This window comes from Rhinopithecus bieti, unplaced genomic scaffold (assembly GCF_001698545.2).
Source record: "Rhinopithecus bieti isolate Rb0 unplaced genomic scaffold, ASM169854v2 scaffold_19285, whole genome shotgun sequence".
Lineage (NCBI taxonomy): Eukaryota > Metazoa > Chordata > Mammalia > Primates > Cercopithecidae > Rhinopithecus > Rhinopithecus bieti.
Window position 1 is genome coordinate 528,663 of NW_016809495.1, and position 19,292 is coordinate 547,954.

Sequence of the window (19,292 nt, forward strand, 5' to 3'; positions counted from 1 at the left end):
AAAAAAAAAAAAAAAAAAAAAAATTTAGCCAGGTGTGGTGACAGGCACCTGTATTCCCAGCTACTTGAAAGGCTGAGACAGAGAATTGTTTGAACCCAGGATGCGGAGGTTGCAGTGAGCTGAGATTGTGCTGGTGCATTACACCCTGGGTGACAGAGTGAGACTCCATCTCAAAAAAAAAAAAAAAAGCATTGGGATTTCTCAGATTTCTATTATGTTAGACAGATGTTTGTTTTCTGCACTTGAGTGAAAAAGTAAAAGCAGGTGTCAGCATGTATATTATAATTTCTACAATGAATATTGTTATGATTTTCTTCTCATGAAAGAAAATTAAAAGTCAAATACTATGTTTAGAACTCAGATTGCAGATGTGTTGAATGTCACTTTCCCCTCCAGATTCATCCTCCACTCTGCTCTGTGTCTTAGGAACATTTGTGGACCATACCAACCAGCTCTCCTACCCTGTGGCTTCTACTTGGGTTTGACAATTGGGAGGCATACCAAAAAACTGAATGGCAGTAAGGGAGTAAGTTCATGATATTTAGCAAAGCTGTGTCAAGTCTGTAGGACTTCTGCCAGGACCCTGACTGATACAGTCATGCAAAGCTGGAGTGATTTCAGGACAGTCCCTTGGAAGAAGAGATTCTGGGAGCCTTCATTGAGAAGCATGTGGATAGCCTCCTTTCTAAACGGTAATGGCATGTTTGTAAACACAGAGAGATCATTATTATTCAAATTATCACTGGTGGTGTGTGAGATGGCATGTAGATGAAGAACCAAGTATGAGGATACCAAGTAGCCACGGCAATTAGTCACTATGGTGACAAACATGACTAGACATACCATGGCTTCCTCTGATGACCCCGGAGAACATATAGTAGAAGAAGGTGAAATTAAAGGCTGCAAGTGTGCAACTCAGAATACAAACAAAAAATAAGAAAACTTTGAAGGTAGCTTGAAAGAAGTATCTCATCTTCTATCACAGTAGGACGCATATGACTGAAGATCATACCTATGTTTTCATTGTAAGAATTGCAGAGGTTGTAACACTAATTAAATGCTCAACCATACCAGGACCTTAAGCTAAGAGAGCTAGAGGGGAAGGAGTGGGGTCTTTATGTTACATGTCTGACTGGGGACACCGTAAACAACATGAATGAGGCTAAAAATTATGCATTCTCAAATACCATGAAGCTCTTTTGCTAGTAGAAACAGCGCTATCTCACTCACCCTTTTGAGAACACCAGCCTTCCCCTGTATAAACCTTTAAATTACTGCACCTATGTCATTTGCCACATAAAAAGACTTAAACTCACCATTGGAAGTTGTCTTCTGTCTCGTAATATGAGACTAAGCACAGATAGCATAGTAAGATACAAAATCTACTTAAGAAGGAAATAACTCATATTCCAACAGAGTTAGAAAATCTTGCCAATCTATTTATATAGAAACCTTGGAAGCATGTGTGGGAGTGGATTATGAAGGTGTTAGACCAAATGTGATGAGATACAGAGTCATGCAGGCTGAAGTCATTTGACTCCAGTGTACTTATCTGGAATTTGAGTTTTCATATGTTGGCTTGAGCATCTGGGGTAATTAATAATAACCTGATAGGCTAGCTATTTGAAACCTGAAACCATTTGTGACCAAAATAAAGTACAGATGAAGATCTGGAACTCCTCTGGCATCCTATAAATCTGTGATTTTTAAAGATTAATGGGCATTGGAATTAGTGAGGGATGTTTTTAAAAATGCAGTTTCTTATTCAGTAGGCATGAAGTGAGGACTGAAATTCTGCATTTCTAACAAAATATCAAAGTTATCCTGATGTTGCTAGTGTGGAGCTCACACTTTAAGAATGAGATTTGAGTTTGCACTTCTAAGGACAAATAAAACCTTTTTTAAAAAAACTAAATTCTCTCAGTTGAAAATGAGGAAAGATTTTCTCCTCCCACCCTTTTCTTACACTATTCACTTTAGGAAACTTACAATTGTAAGTATTTTCTCCCCTCATTGACACTTACATAAATCTTTTTGAAAACTATGTAGGACTTCTGTCAACTTTATAAACCAGGGAAGTCTTTCTCAAAACCTGAGTTTCTTTGAAATGTAAAACATCAAAGAAGATAGCATTCTTCTCTCTCCATTTCTGTGGGAGGTTGGGATCTAACTTGGGATCTTGTTCCAAGTTGCAAAACTATCTCTTGCAATAAAAATGTGAGAAGTTAATTTTTCCTTTGGTGAGAGACAACTAGCTAACACACATAGTTACCCCAACTACCAAGTGAATTTAGGATATATTTTGTATAACAAAAGTGTCAAGTCCTCTTACTTGAGGATTCGTTACTGTTTATCTTGAGAACAGGTACAAAATGGGTTTTACCTGCTCAGCTATGTAAAAGGGTAAGATATCTTTCTGTCTTCACAATTTCTTAGTGGATTGCCTGTGATGCATATGAAATTCTGATTTAATGCTTATTTAATAATAAAACTATTTTCTGTCTCTGTTACCTTTTTGGAGAGGTGTGTTAGTTTGTTTTGCATTGTGATAAAGGAATACTTGAGACTGGGTAATTTATAAAGAAAAGAGGTTTATTTGGCTCATATTTCTACAGGCTGTGCAAGCATGGCACCAGCATCTGCTTGGCTTCTGGTGAGGCCTCACAAAGCTTTGACACATGGCAGAAGGTAAAGGAGGAGCATGACAAGAGAGGGAGCAAGAGACAGAGGAGAGGCCATGCTGTTTTTTAACTACCAGCTCTTGTGTGAAGCAATAGAGCAATAACTCTTATCACCAAAGGGATGGTGCTAAGCCATCAATGAGAGATCTACCCCCATGACCCAAACACCTCCTACCAGGCCCCACCTTCAATACTGATCACATTTCAATATGAGATTTTGAGGGGACAAATATCCGAACCATATCAAGGTTTTCTTTTGTTGGGAGGCAGATTTTGAGAAGATTTTGTTTTTAAATTATATTTCCCTAAAATCCTCTACCTCACAACCCATGTACACCCCATTGTTTCGTGTATCTGACCGTTAGCATGTTTAATTTTCATCTATTCCTTTTTTTTCCCAAGACAAAGATAAAAAAGCTCCAGTTCAAAGCAACTACATCCAAATGTTCTTGGTGCCAAAATGTTATGTGCCTACACTTTGTCACATCCTTACAGAATTTCTTTCTTTTTTCAAGCTTCAGATTCATGCTTCTAAAACAAAAGCTGCTTTTGTCCATGCTGAGCATATGTTCAACTTAGCAAAAATGTTTCTACTTAACATCATTGTACTTGACATGCAAGGCATTAGGAAGGACTGAGAAATCCAGGGAAGTGTATACATTTTTTGAAAGATCGAGACAGTGCAAGGTTTAGAATCTGAGGTTATTTCAAATAAAAGGAATGTCAGTGTTCTAGTTTCAGAGATAGTCATTATTTAATGACACAGAGACTCTGGTGGGCAGAAAGAAACAGGCCAGTAATGGCTGTTAATGAAGTAGCCAGGCCCAAAGGCCAAGTAAATACAATGAAAAACAGACATGGCAAGAAGTGTTATAGGTCACAAGTTCTGGATGCAGACTTGCTAAATTCAAATCCAGATTTCAACACTTATTGTGTGACAGTATCACTATTACCTTTGCTAAACGTTCTAAAGTGGAGGTTTCTTCAGCACCCACCAAGATAAAACTCACGATGTCTGACATCCAATAAAAAGATTATCATGCATACAAGGAAGTAGTAAATATGGCCCAAAATGAGGAACAAGGACAGTGAATCAACTTTATAGTTGTATTCCATGTTCAAGAAGCTATTTGAATAAGTTAGTTGAGACATGAAAAATATGCAAATGACTCAAGTCAAACTCTAGATATAAAAACCTGTAACATCCAATAGGAAAAATACTTCGGATGAAATCAACAACATATTAACCTTGCAGAAGAAAAGATTAGTGAAATTGAGGACATAACAATAGAAGTATCCAAAATAAAACAGGGAGAAAAGAGACTTACAAATGATCAGAGGGTGGTGTAGGCACTCTGAACCCTGTGCTCGCACTCAATATTCATGGCACAGACCTCTGGGATTCATCCTGAGATCTGTCATCTTAAATTTCACCCTCTTCCAGAGACAGAGCTCAGAAGACCAGGAAATGTCTCCACGGTCTATGAGAGCCAACAGAGTCCCCCCATGTTATGAGCTGCTCTATGGAGAAGCCCCAGTGGCAAGGAACTAAGGCTTTTATTAAAATAGCTTGAAAGGAACTGAATGAGCTTGAATGTATATTCTCCGGCCCCAGTCCAGCCTTGAGAGGATGTGAGTTTGGTCAACATTTTGACACAAACTCATGAAACATTCTGAATGAAAATCACACAGCTAAACTGCTTCCGGATTCTTAGCCCTCAGAAATTTGTAAGATAATAAATATTTGTGTTTTTAATAGCACTTTAAAATCTACTAGCAATCAATTATCAAAAATTTAAATTAAATAAACACTGTCATTTAAAATAGCATCAAAGAGTTTGAAATACTTAGAGATAAGTCTAGCAAAAGATGTGCACAGTCTGTACTCTGTAAAGTACAAAACATTGCTGAGATATTAAAGGACATCTAAACAAATGGGAAAAAAAACACTTTATTAATCTGAAGACACTGTTTCCTCTGATGCCCCCTCAAGTACTGGGTTCCCCCCACCCTACTGTGTTACTGTAAGGATGGTGCTCCTTTTTGTCACTCGTGACCATTTCCCAACACATCAACCACACAGCTTTGAATCTCTTCTATTATCAGCCTAAATCATTCATTAAGCCCTGATCTACTGCCACCAGCCCCTGCCCTTTAACTCCTTGAAGATTTTCAAACTCAAATCTCCAACAGGACTATATAATTCCTGGAATTCTAAAATCAATGATTATTCTAATAGCTTACCTTTCAGTTTCTAAACATTGTTTTGCTTCTTGTATTCCTTCCTGTCTCAGACACTTCTTCCCCTGGCAATATCCTATACCTTGTCATTACCTAAAACTGTCACCAAGAATTACAGCCCCTCTATCATCTCAATGTCAAGTATTTCACTCTCTGACCACCATTTCCTCTCTTTGTAGATCACTTTCTCTAGTACTCCAGCTCTCATCATCATTTGATCCCTCATCAAGCTTTAATGCCATGGTCAATCATATTCACCATCCTAAACAGACACTCAATTTTTCTTGAGTGTCTATTTCTTATTTCTTTTTGCCTTCTATTAGCTTTATGGTCGGTTGACAGGGGGCAGTCACATTCCATTTAGTTTCAGGATTTTGGCTTCTATCCCCAGTGTGTCACTTGTGAAGTCTTGTCATGCCTTTGAGTGGTTGTATCTTGGCAGGTCCTTTCCATCCAAATAATAAAATTTCTCCCAACATGCCAGCCCTCTAAGCCAGTATGTGAGTGGTATTTGGGAGCTCTTACTGGTTTTCACGTATTAGTGAGTAGTATTCGAGAATTCTTAGCTATTATCCTTGGACTAATCTTGAATTTAAGAGATGCTGTGAGACCGTATCCAGTGCATCCACCTAAAGAATTTCAACTGCCGCTTTTACTCTACTTTTTGAATATAAGACTTGATGATAATTCTTGCAGCTTTTTAGGATACACACTAGGAAGCCAGTCGTTTATGCTCTAGTACCTATGCTCCAAATGTACCTGTGATGTTTATTGTTTTAAACTCCGTTACTGAACTTGGATTTAGCTAAGGATGTTTTCATGGTTTTCTTCTGACATAAACATTACCATCTATATTCTTGACATATGCCTTAAATTTTCTTGAACCCTTAATTTCCTTTTTCGATGTCAGATACATTGCTATTAAACAATCTCTGATAACATTCTTTCCTGCCCTGTGGTTTATATTATAAAGTTTATTTTCTGCAGTTTGCCACTTTGAATTTTGGAATGCAAATTTTTTGAGGTGTGCAAGTATGTGTGTGTGTGTGTGTGTGTAATTTATTTTCTGAAGAAGCTCAGGTTTTGTATTTGAAAGTAAGAGTTTTCAAAACTATTGTTTTCAATCAAGGCCTCAATTATATTTTTTACTGGGTTCTTCGTGTCATTTTTAGCTACCAAATCTATTCAAATAATGGGAGATGTACAGGTCAGAAGGATTACCAAGGAGAAAACAAAAACAGATGGCATGTATAAAGACAATCCTACTAAACTAGAAATTGACAAAATCCACTTAGCCAGAGGTGGAAACGTTCTCTGTTCCTTTCTGTCAGCGGACAAAGGTGTCTAAGCATCTTATATCTTATTTTCAGAGAATATTCAGTCCTTTTTCCATATCCACATTATAGACTAAGATTTTTTATAACTGGACTCAGAAAGGAGCCACTTGGGCTTTGTTTTTTTGTTTTGCAGGGAGGTGAGAGTAAATAAAAGATTTTTGTTGATTATATTTATTGAACTTGAGTCATCTTGGTTTTTAATTTCATAGAACTCATACTGGTAACTTTTTTCTTCTGGGCACTCTGAAGATGCATTTTCTGGATTAATTATTTTCTGGAAATGTTATCTACGAGGTTGGCACTGTGATATTCTGTTTTGTGTCTTCCAGAGAAATGTTTGTGTCCCTGGACACCTTCCTGTATGATCTGATGGAGCTACAGAGAAGGGTGAGATTATAATTCAATTTCTTGTGACAGAAAGATTAAGTCCCACATTGGATACAACTTCAAAAGAATCTTTTCATGGTACAGAAAGATGAACTCCATGTTACTTGCTGTGTACGCACAATGACACATTCCTGAGTGTAGCAACCTACAGTTTGATCCTTTAATCTGTCTTATTGGTTTGTTTTTCTTTACATTGAGTAACTGGTTTATTTTAGACTTCACAATTCCATGAGGGTATCAAGACCCCAAAAGAATATCTACCTGAGGCTTTCCTCACTTTGACATGGGTTGAATTTAGCTTACTGTAGGTATCAGGGGAATATCTTCTCTTCAGAATAGTACTTATAACAGTTTAACATGTATCAGAATCACCTGGAAGCTTGTTAAAACACAGATTGCTGGGCCATACTCCCAGAGATTCTGATTCAATAAGTCTGCAGTGAGGCCTGAGAATTTGGACTTCTGAGTTCAGTGATGACACTGATGTTTTTGATTGGGGATCACACTTGGAGAATCGCTGCTCTAGAATGATGCCTCCCTTCATCTCGAGCAATATTAACATTTTTCATTCTGCCTGGTAAAAGTACATTTCCAAATTAAAATATACCCTTTCACTTTGCCACAGAGGGATAATTCAAATGTGTTAAGTCTTTTTCAAATGTGAAAATTGGTCAAGAGGGTGCTATCATGCTATCATTGCTATCATGAGGGGCACCAGTCATGAGGATAAGTTGTCCTTGATAGGTTGGAGAATTTTTATTCTCTATAGTCATTCAGGGATTTTTGTTTCTGAGTGAGTAAGAAAGTCTCACTGTGTTTAAGTGCTTTTTCAATTCAACGGAAGCTTGTACAAAGAATATTTGAGGTTAGACATAGGGGTGATTTTGTAACACATAAGCTGTTGAAAGTTCAGCAATGAAATATTCAGAGTGAGAAATAAACATTTGCTTTTGTTGATGTGGTTATTTTGAGTGGGAAAATATTTGATTCAAATCTTATATGAGACCAGAAGCTATGGATAGATTCAGGATATATATACATGGGTGTTTGGAAATGATGGGATGAAATGATCTCTCTGCATCTGTCTGTCTGTCTGTCTCTCTCTATTTCTTTGTCTCTCAAAGATTGAGAGAAATAGGATAGTCAAGAAAATATGATACAACCAGACATTGCTAACATCTGGTTTAAAATAATCTTTGCCTAGGCCATTCTTGATGTAAAACTATATATTTTTCAAATCCTTGAGATCTGAAGCAAAGTAAATATCTTTCGTTTTCATCTACAAGTGAAAGAAGATAAGAAATACTAGGGCATTGATATTAATGGAATTTTAAGGATCATGAATTAGAATAGTGGTTCTCAAGTGTGGGTGCACACTAAAAAAAAACTAGGACAGGTAGAAAAAGAAAATATCCATCCTCAGGCTGCACACTCAGATCAGTCAAATCAGAATATCTGCAGATGAGAGCCAGACAGCCAATCGTTTCTTTCTTAATCTCCCAGGTAGTTCTAGACTGTGTCAATATGGGAACAACACATTCATGGCATCCATGGTCTTCAGTGTCTTCAGTTAATTTGCTTTCAATAACTTGGAATATATATAGTAAAATAAAGAACTTTTGGAAGCAGAAATATTTATGTAACAATCCATTTGTAGGTGGGAAGGTTAAAGATAAAGCTAAAATCATTAGTTCTAGGATGACTATTCAAATTCTTGTTTCTTTGTTTTTCTTGAAGTCCTTATTCAAGTCAGCTTTTAATCTTCCACTAAAGTGATCCATTTCTATCAGCCTAGAGTTCATACCTTTATTTTGGATTCAATTGGCTTTTCAGGATGTTGAAAGCTGACTCACTTGAAAACACTTAACTGGCCAATCAGTTCCAAATATCAGGCACCTATATAACCATTTTAAAAGCAATTTCTAGAATCACGTTGTTTTCTGTAATGTGTTTTTACAATGGATAATTACTGTTTGAGAACTGGTGAGAACTGGAAAAGTATGTATTTTTTTCAGCAAGTCATGTCTATTCAATCAATTTTTTTTCAACCATTCAACCATCTGTAAAACTTACTTTATTCTACTGGCAATGATGAGAAAGTTACAAACGTATTGACAAATGCTTCTGAATATAATTAAAGCTGATTTTCTAAACCCCAAATAGTTTTTTAACTACTAAGAATCACTGAATGTTACTTTTTTATATACCTTGAAACAAATATTTATTAGACTTACACTCCATGCAGGCAGTGTGCCAAGAATTAAAGGATATTAAATATTGAGCCAGACACATTGTTTTCTTTTCAGTTAGAGAAATATATAAAGGAAATGGCTTTTACCAGTAAAATTCAATAGAATGGAAAGAAGTATTTTCCCACCTGACTATGAGCAGAGCCATAATCAGTGATAGTACAGGTCATTTTTTGCTGCCCTTTTGTTGGGAAACAAGACTGATATTAAGAATGCATACTTTAAAATCATAATTTGGATATTCTCTTGTAGAAAAGATTGATGTTTTCTACTTCAGGCAAAATTATCAAATAATTAAAGCATCTTCCATAGCTCAAAATTCTGAGTAATAATCCATTTTATAAAACCTTAAGTTTTATAAAAGTTTAGTAACAACCCAAAATTTCTCTAAAGATAGGAGCAGTAAATTAAACAGGCAAAAGCTATCAGGAACTGTAGTAAACTGAAGCCACGTGTTGGCATGTGAGAACATAAATGTTATTTTGCCAGATCTTCTATTTTTTATATATAAGTAGTAATCTGGATACCCCATAGAAGCTTTACCAATTTTTAGAATTTCTTCAGAAATTTACTAATTATTAAAACAATTTGTAGGCCAAACCAAAATCGTTGAAGGGCCATATTTAGTGATGCCCCCGTTTGTAATTTTTTTCCTTAAAATAAATAAATGGCCTATGCAAATGTATAGTGGTTAATTTTGTGTGTCAACATGATTGGGACACGAGATGCCCAGATATCTGGTTAAACATTATTTCTTGGTCTGTCTGTGAGAGGGTTTCTGGAAGAGTTTAGCATTTGGATCTGTGGACTGGGTAAAATAGATCACCCAGCCCAGTGTGAGTGGACTTCATCCAGTCTATCAAAAGCCTGAACAAAATGAAAAGATTATATAAGGGACAGTGTTCTTTCTGCCTGTTTGAGCTGAGGCATTCATCTTTTCTTGCTGTCGGACTGGGACTTACACCATCAGTCCTCTGGTTCTGAGGTCTTTGGACTTAGAAGAGAATTCATACCATTGGTTATCCTTGTTCTCAGGCTTTTGAACTCTGACTGGAACTACACTACTGCCTTCCCTGTGTCTCCAGCTTGCAGACAGTAGATCATGGAACTTCTCAGCCTACTTAATAAGATGAGCTAATTCTTCATAAACTCCCTCTCTCTCCTTTCGGTCCTGTTTTTCTGCAGAACTCTGAGTAATAAAAAAATGTACTAAGGTACTATAGGCTTCTGAGATGACCCTGTAGTTACATAACTAATCTGGAAATAGCTATCATTTGCCTAGTCTTTGAAGCATTTTAGTCAAAAAGTAGTAAATGTCATTAATTGATTGATTGATTCAACAAATATGTGTTAAGGCAGTGACCCCCAACATTTTTGGCACCAAGGACTGCTTTCGTGGTAGACAATTTTTTACATGGACATGAGTGGGAGATGGTTTGGGGATGAAACTATTCCACCTCAGATCATCAGGCATTAAATTCTCATAAGGAGAGCACAAACTAGATCCCTCACATGCACCGTTTACAATAGGGTTCATGCTCCTATGAGAATCTAATGCCACCACTGATCTGACAGGAGGCAGAGCTAAGGTGGTAAGGCTCACTGGCCTGTCACTCACTTCCTGCTGTGTGTCCTGGTTCCTAACAGACCACTGACCAGTAACAGTCCACAGCCCAGGGGTTGGGGACCCCTGCGTTAAGGCATGCTGTATCAGAAATTGAGTTGAGAACTGGAGAAACAATGATGCATAATTTTAGACACTGTCCTTTCTCTTTATAGTCTAATCAGAAATAAAAACATTAACCATGAATAATGTCTTGCAATGAAAGTACATATCGCTATGACAGTGTACTCTAGTAGGTTTTTACCTAGGGGTGTGATTATAGAAGAGGCTAGGGTGGTCATCAGAGAGTGTTTTCAGGATCTTGTAGGCATATTAGGGATTTTCATCTTTATCCCAAAATCAAGGAATTATAGAACTCATTTAAAAACTTAGTCTCTGACCTATATTATTGTCCTTCTTGAAATAACTCTTTAAAATATTTCTTACAATTCAATCATACTAGTGACAGTCTTCTGAGTTTTCATTTATCTGAAAAAGTTTATGTTACTCCTTCACTTAGATATAAAATTCTAAGTTGGCAGGTTTTGTTTTCAACATTTAGGTATTTCACTCCACCCTCTTCTTGCTTGCATGGTTTCTAAAGAGAAGTCTGATGTAATTCTTAGTCTTATTCCTCTATATTTTAGTCTTATTCCTCTACATATTAGTAATTATTCTCCAGAAAAACAGAATCACAGGAGATGTGTGTGTATCTGTACATATATACACATACATATATAAAAATAATTATATGTAAAATATATTTATTATTACATATTATAATATACATTCATTATAATATGGAGTTTCATTATAAGAAATTGGATTGCATAATTTGTGGTTATGGAGGCTGACAAGCCAGCAATCCATGAAAGCTGATGGTGTAGTTCCAATCCTAAGTCGGGAAGACTTGAGACTCAGAAAGAGTTGATATTTCATTTTGGGTCCAGGGGCAGGAAGAAGCTGATATTCCAGCTAGAGGCACTTGGATAGGAAAAACCCTTTCATAATCAAGGGAGAGTCAGCCTTTTTATTCCATTTAGACTTTCAACACATTAGATGAGGCCCACCCACATTGTAGAGAGCAATCTGCTTTACTCAGTCTACCAACTTAAATGTAACTATCATCCAACAAAACCCTCACAGAAACACTCATAATAATGTTTGAGTAATATATACGCACCACATGACCTAATCAGGTTGACACACAAAATTAACTGACACAATAGACAAGGCATTTTTGTTTTCCTCTGAGTTATTTTAAAATTTTCTCTAGGACACAGCTAAGGAAGTGTTTAGAGGAACACGTATAGCGCTAAATGCTCACCTCAAAAAGTTAGAAAGATCTCAAGTTAACAACCTAGCATCACAATTAAAACAACTAGAGAACGAAGAGCAAACAAATCTCAAACTTAGCAAAAGACAAGAAATAACCAAAATCAGAACTGAACTGAAGGAGACAGAGACATGAAAAAATATTCAAAAGATCAATGAATTCAGGAGCTGTTTTTTTTTAAAAAAATAAAATAAAATAAAATAAAATAAAATAAAATAAAATAAAATAAATAGACTGCTAGCTACACCAATGAAGAAGAAAAGAGAAAGATTCAAATAAACACAATCAGAAATGACAAGGGGGATATTACCACTGACCTCACAGAAATACAAAAAAAAAAAAAAAAAAAAAAAAAAAAAAAAAATATTATAAACACTTCTAAAAAAAAAAACAAAAAAATCTAGAAGAAATTAATAAATTCCTGGACACAGGAAATAAATAAATAAATTCCTGGGACACACTGCCAAGACTGAACCAGGAAGAAATTGAATCCCTGAATGGACCATTAATTAGTTCTGAAAATGAGGGAGTAATAAATAGCCTACCAACCAAAAAATAGTCCAGGACCAGACAAATTCACAGCTAAATTCTACAAGATGTATAAAGAATAGCTGGCACTATTTCTTCTGAAATTATTCCAAAATATTGAGGAGGAAGGACTCCTCCCTAACTCATTCTGTGAGGCCAGCATCATCCTAATACCAAAACCTGGCAGAGATACAACAGAAAAAGAAAACTTCAGACAAACATCCCTGATGAACATCAATGCAAAAATCCTCAATAAAATACTGGCAAACTGAATCCAGCAGCACATCAAAAAGCTTATCCACCATGATCAAGCAGGCTTCATCGTCGGCATGAAAGGTTGGTTCAACATAAACAAATCAATAAATGCGATACATCACATAAACAGAACTAAAGACAAAAACCGCAGATGCAGAAAAGGCTTTCAATTAAAGTCAACATCCATTCATGTTAAAAACTCTCAATAAACTAGGTATTGAAGGAACATACCTCAAAATAATAAGAGCTGTATATAACAAATCCACACCCAACATCATACTGAAAATGGCAAAAGCTGTAAGCATTCCCCTTGAAAACTGGCACAAGACAATATAGGAGTATTGGAAATTCTTGCCAGGGCAATCAGGCAAGAGAAGGAAATAAAGCACATTCAAATAAGAAGAGAGGAAGTCAAACTATCCCTGTTTGCAGACAGTATGATTCTATATCTATAAAAATCCATTGTCTTAGCCCAAAAGTTTTCTAACCTGATAAAAAAAAAACTTCAGCAAAGTTTCAGGATACAAAATCAATGTGCAAAAATCACTAGCATTCCTATAGACCAACAACAGTCAAGCCAAGAGCCAAATCAGTAATGAACTCCCATTCACAGTTGCCACAAAAAGCATAAAATACCTAGGAAAACAGCTAACTGGGGAGGTGAAAGATCTCTACAAGGAGAACTATAAAGCATTGCTCAAAGAAGTTAGAGATGACACAAACAAATGGAAAAACATTCCATGCTCATGGATAGAAATAATCAGTATCATTAAAATGGTACTGCCCAAAGCAATTTATAGATTCAATACAATTCTCATTAAACTACCATTGAAATTCTTCACAGAACTAGAAAGAAAGTATTTTAAAATTCATATGGAACAAAAAAAGAACTTGAATAGCACAGGTAATCCTAAACAAAGAGAACAAAGTTGAAGGCATCAAGCTATCTGACTTCAAACTATCCTATGGGATTACAGTAAACAAAACAGCATGGTACTGGTATAAAAACAGACAGAGAGATCAATGGAACAGAATACAGAGCCCATAAATAAGACCACACACCTACAACTGTCTGATCTTCGACAAACCTGACAAAAACAAGCCATGGGGAAAAGAATCCCTATTCAATAAACAGTTCTGAGATAACTGCCTAGGCACATGCAAAAGATTGAAACTTGACCCTTCCTTACACAATATACAAAAATTAACTCAAGATCAATTAAATACTTACATGTAAAACCCAAAACTATTAAAGCCCTGAAGAACAACCTAGGTGATACCATTCAGGACATAGGTGCAGGCAAAGATTTCATGAAAAAGATACCAAAAGCAATCATAACAAAAGTAAAAATTGACAAATGGGATCTAATTAAACAAAAGTGCTCTGTACAGCCAAAGAAACTATCAATAGAGTAAACAGACAACCTATAGAAACAAAAATCTAACATCCATCATCCATAACGAACTTAAACTAATTTACAAGAAAAACAACCCTATAAAAAAGTGGGAAAAGGACATGAATAGACACTTTCAAAAGAAGACATAACTATGGCCAAGCAGCATATGAAGAAAAGTTAAACATTACTGATCATTAGAGAAATGCAAATCAAAACCACAGCAAGATGCCATTTTACACCAGTCAGAATGACGATTAGTAAAAAGTCAAAAAATTACAGATGCTGGCAAGGTTGTGGTAAAAAAAGGAACACTTACACTGTTGGTGGGAGTGTGATTAGTTCAGCCATTGTGGAAGACAGTGTGGTGATTCTTCAAAGACTTAAAGACAGAAATACCACTGGACCCAGCAATCCCATTACTGGGTATATACCCAAAGGAATATAAATTATTCTTTTATAAAGACGCATGCACACATATATTCATTGCAGCACTATTCACAAGAGCAAGGACATGGAATCAACCTAAATGCCCACCAATGATAGAATGGATAAAGAAAATGTGGTACATATACACCATGGAATACTCTCCAGCCATAAAAAAGAACAAGATCATGTCCTTTGCAGGGACACAGATGGAGCTGGAGGTCATTATCCTCAGCAAACTAACACAGGAATAGAAAACCAAATACCACATGTTCTTACTAATAAGTGGCAATTTAGCGATAAGAACACATAGACACAGAGGGGACCAAAATACACTGAGTCCTACTTGAGCATGGAGGGTGGGAGGAGGGAGAGGATCAGGAAGAACAACTAATGGGTATTTGGCTAAATACCTGGGTGATGAAATAATCGGTACAACAAACCCCCATGACACAAGTTTCTCTAATACTCTTGCATTTGTTCTCATGAACTTAAAATATCAGTTAGAAAAGAAATTTATCTTCTCTCTTTCTCACTCTGGTTTTCTGCACCTTAAATATGATAGTCATAGGTGTATCTTTTTTGGTATTTTTTCTTTTTGAGGTTCTCTGAGATTCCTGGATTTGTGGTTTTGTTTCTGTCTTTAATTTCAGAATATTCTGAATGATAATTACTTCACATATGTTTTTTCTGCTCCTTTCTCTTTCTTGTCTTTTTCTGTCCCATACACATATATCCTAATAATTGTTCCATGGTTCTTGGCTATTCTGTTTAACATGTTTTCATTCTTTTTTCTCTTTGCATTTCAGTTTGGGAAGTTTCTCTTGACATATCTTCAAGATTATTAATTGTTTCTTTGGTTGTGTCCACTATGTTGCTGAGCACACCCACGTTTTTCATTTTTGTTTAAGTATTTTATTTTTTTCGAGCATTTTCTTTAGATTCTGTCTTAGAATTTCTACCCCCTTTGATTACATTATTCATCTGTCTTTGCATTTTTCACTTTGCTCATTACAGTATGTAGTATATTAATTGTAGCTATTTAAAATTTGCAGCCAGACAATTCCAAAATCTCTGCCTTGTTTTGTCTCTTCACATTGTGTTTTTTTTTTGTAGCAAGCCGAACATGATGCATTGATAACAGGAACTCAAGTGTATAGGCCTTTAGTTTGAGGTTTTATGTTTTTCTGGCTATGAGGTAGACTACATTTACTGTTTGTTGTAGGTGTTCATTTGAGAGATTGTAATTTCCTCTATTGTCTATTTTTTTATTTTTATTTATTTATTTATTTATTTTTGAGATGGAGTTTCTCTCTTGTTGCCCAGGCTGGAGTGCAATGGCATGATCTCAGCTCACCGCAACCTCCGCCTCCCGGGTTCAAGCAATTCTCCTGCCTCTGCCTCCCGAGTAGCTGGGATTACAGGCATGCACCACCACCCTGGTTGATTCTGTATTTTTAGTAGAGAGAGGGTTTCTCCATGTTGGTCAGGCTGGTCTTGAATCCCGACCTCAGGTGATCCACCCACCTCAGCCTCCCCAAGTGCTGGGATTACAGCTGTGAGTCACCACGCTCAGCCTCTATTGTCTATTTTTATAGCTTCTATTGTCTTGAGTTTTCCTAAAAACTCATTGTAGAGTCTGAACTTTGCAATTCTTTCAACTGTAATTCGCTTTTATTATACAGGAGCCTTGCTGATGTAGTGGTAATGTGTGAAGGGAGGAAAAGCTTTCTGTAATCCTGTTAATCTGATGCCCGGAGCTGTGCTCTTTGGAAATATATAATTCTCAGTATGTTTTCTCACCTTAGATGAGACATGAAGGATAGAGGGGACTGGAGTTGGCTAAGTCCTCTTTCTCCAAGTCAGGTAAGTCTCTGGTGTAGCTTTTTCCTTTGATGGTCTGGCCTTTATTGTAGAGAATGCTATGGGTTCATTTCAAAATGGCTATCTTTCAAACCTGAGCATATTTCAAAATAGTTACTTTTTTCCTGCCCATGGTCAAACAAGAGAGTTTTCCTCTGTTCCTCACCATGAGAACCTGGTAGGGCATCTGAAGGTAAAATCCATGAATATATGACGGCTGCCTTTAACTTAAACTTGAAACCTCCCACGGTTTTTTTATCTCACAAGCCAATCAGTGTTCAAGCTCCAACAGTTAATTAATTATCATTTAAGTATTCTTAGCTGTTCATGCCTCTAGCAGTTTCAAATCCTGGCAAGCTGTGATTCTGTGTATTTGCCCCTCACTCCAGGTTTTGGGGCATGAGTTTTTTCTGTAACTTCTATTCTCTGATGGATCTCAGAAAATTCATTAACTTTCAATTTGTTCATCTTTTCTCTTGTTAGGACAAGAATGATAATTTACAAGCTCTTTATATGTCTGAGCACAAATCAGAAGTCTGTAATAATCCAGAATTGTGTTTGAAAAAAGAAAAAAAAAAAGCAGCTTTCCTGGCTGAATAGTTTGGATCAGTTTAAAGGGATTTATGAATGGAAGCATGAAGTCAGTTAAGAACCAGCAGTAGCTTCTATGGAAGATATGGTAGCTTGGAATTGGGTGGTAGCTGTGGAAATGGAGAGGTACATAAAGATTAAAGAATACTTTTGGAGGTAAAATTCACTTTGTAATAAACTGAAATGCATAATGAATTAGTATTATATTAGTATTATCTTTTATCTTATATAATCTTCACAATAGCCCCACGAAATAGGTGTTACTATTTGGTTAAAAAAAAAGTAAACTTTTAATGGTCAAAACCGCAATAACTTTTGCACCAACATAATATTATTATCGCTAATTTATAAGTAAGAAATGAAGGCACAATCAGATTTTAAACTTGTGGGTGCTGTGGAGAACTTTGGTAGTCTGAGGAAACTCATGGACACTGTCCCAGAATAGTCATTTTCAAAAGCATCAAATAAATTGAATTGAAAAGAAAACAATTACATTGAAATGTAAGTAACATAATTTAGTAAAAATATAGATAACTATACCTCTTTATTAATGCATTAAATAAGATGGGTGAAGTGGCCAATGACCAGTGTAATTTCAGGTGCTGACCATAGGATATATTCTAAGACGTCTATAACAACTGTCATGTGATGTAAAAATATATGATGGTTTATTGGTGATAAAGTCACAAGGGCTAAATTTACTACTTAAACTTATTTTATATATTTATAATGAAGAAGATACTAAATTCCTATTTAGTATTACTGAAATAAAATTAAGTAACCCAACATATCATAGATACACAAATATATCATCAAATTAAGACTAAACCAGTCTGCTTCCAAATAATATGCACCTAATTTGGTTATTGAAAAGGGGGATACATTTTCATCGTGGAAGAACTTCTAGGCACAAAACTTTTTGACTCTTAGTCAGTGATGTAACTTGAATTTTTTTTCTCAAAATAACTGAATGCACAGACAAGAATGAAAATTTTGTCACAAAACCTTATTGTTTATGTAAATCTGGTTTCACATGATTCATTCATTGACTTAATATTTCTATGTGTTCCAAGAAACATTACCTGAAGTGGTGGCTATTGTTGAGCATCCATTTATTCATTCCCTTATTTATTTTTTCAAAATATATAATTACTGCTCCCTAGGAGTACAACTATCCAGACTAATTCAATAAATCATTATGAGGAAACATTATTTACTTAATTCTAGTACTTCTATTTTTCTAAATCGGCATACATATGTTTTGTGTGATTCAATTTCTCAGTTAATTCATTCATTTTCTATGCTTTATCAATTTCAATCTTTCTTTCCAAAGATAATTGGGGTTTAGGTATTTAGTAGGTAATTTATAGGAAGCAAGCGTATGAATGTATGAATATATGCATGCATACACCCATGAATGTATATACATACATAGATATGTAATCACATATGAGACATACAAATACATGAAAGATAAGAAATAAAACTATCAAATATATTTAGTATTACTGGTACAGTTTTAATGATCTTTGGATTTTTGAGTTGAACTCAGTGGTGAACTGACCCAACTCATGTAAGGAATTTCTCATTAGAAATCATTCCTGCAGTAATTTTCACAAGGGATATGGTCTGAAAGGCATACCCCACTTCAGGTAATGTGGCTATAGAAATATAGGTAGACATAGAATGTGTGGTATAGAAAAGCATCTCTTTTGAAATGAGGTTAGGGTAATATATTTGTCATTTGTTTAATATTGTTTGATTAATATTTGTTACTATTATTATGTAGAATGAAATATGTTGGACATTTTACCTTAATATAAAAATGCCATTATGTCTAATACTGCTATAAAATTAGGAATAATCTTTAAGAAGTTTTCAAATATTTCTTATTTTAAAGGATAAAGTAAGAAGAGAAAAATAATGAAGAGCATGTTTTAGAATATCTTACAGGCAGGGGTGGAGCAAGATGGCTGAATAGGAACAGCTCCAGTCTCCAGCTCCCAGCATGAGCAACACAGAATACAGGTGATTTCTGCATTTTCAACTGAGGTACTGGGTTCAACTCACTAGGGAATGCTGGACAGTCGGTGCTGGTCAGCTGCTGCAGCCTGACCAGTGAGAGCTGAAGCAGGGCGAGGCATCGGGAGGGTCCCACGCCCACGGAGCCTCCCTCATTGCTAGCACAGAAGTCTGCAATCTAACCGCAAAGCAGCAGCGAGGCTGGTGGAGGGGCTCCTGCCATTGCTGAGGCTTAAGTAGGTAAACAAAGCTGCTGGGAAGCTTGAACTGGGTGGAGCTCACAGCAGCTCAAGGAGGCCTGCCTGTCTCTGTAGACTCCACCTCTGGGGACAGGGCACAGCTAAACAACAACAACAACAACAACAACAACAACAACGCA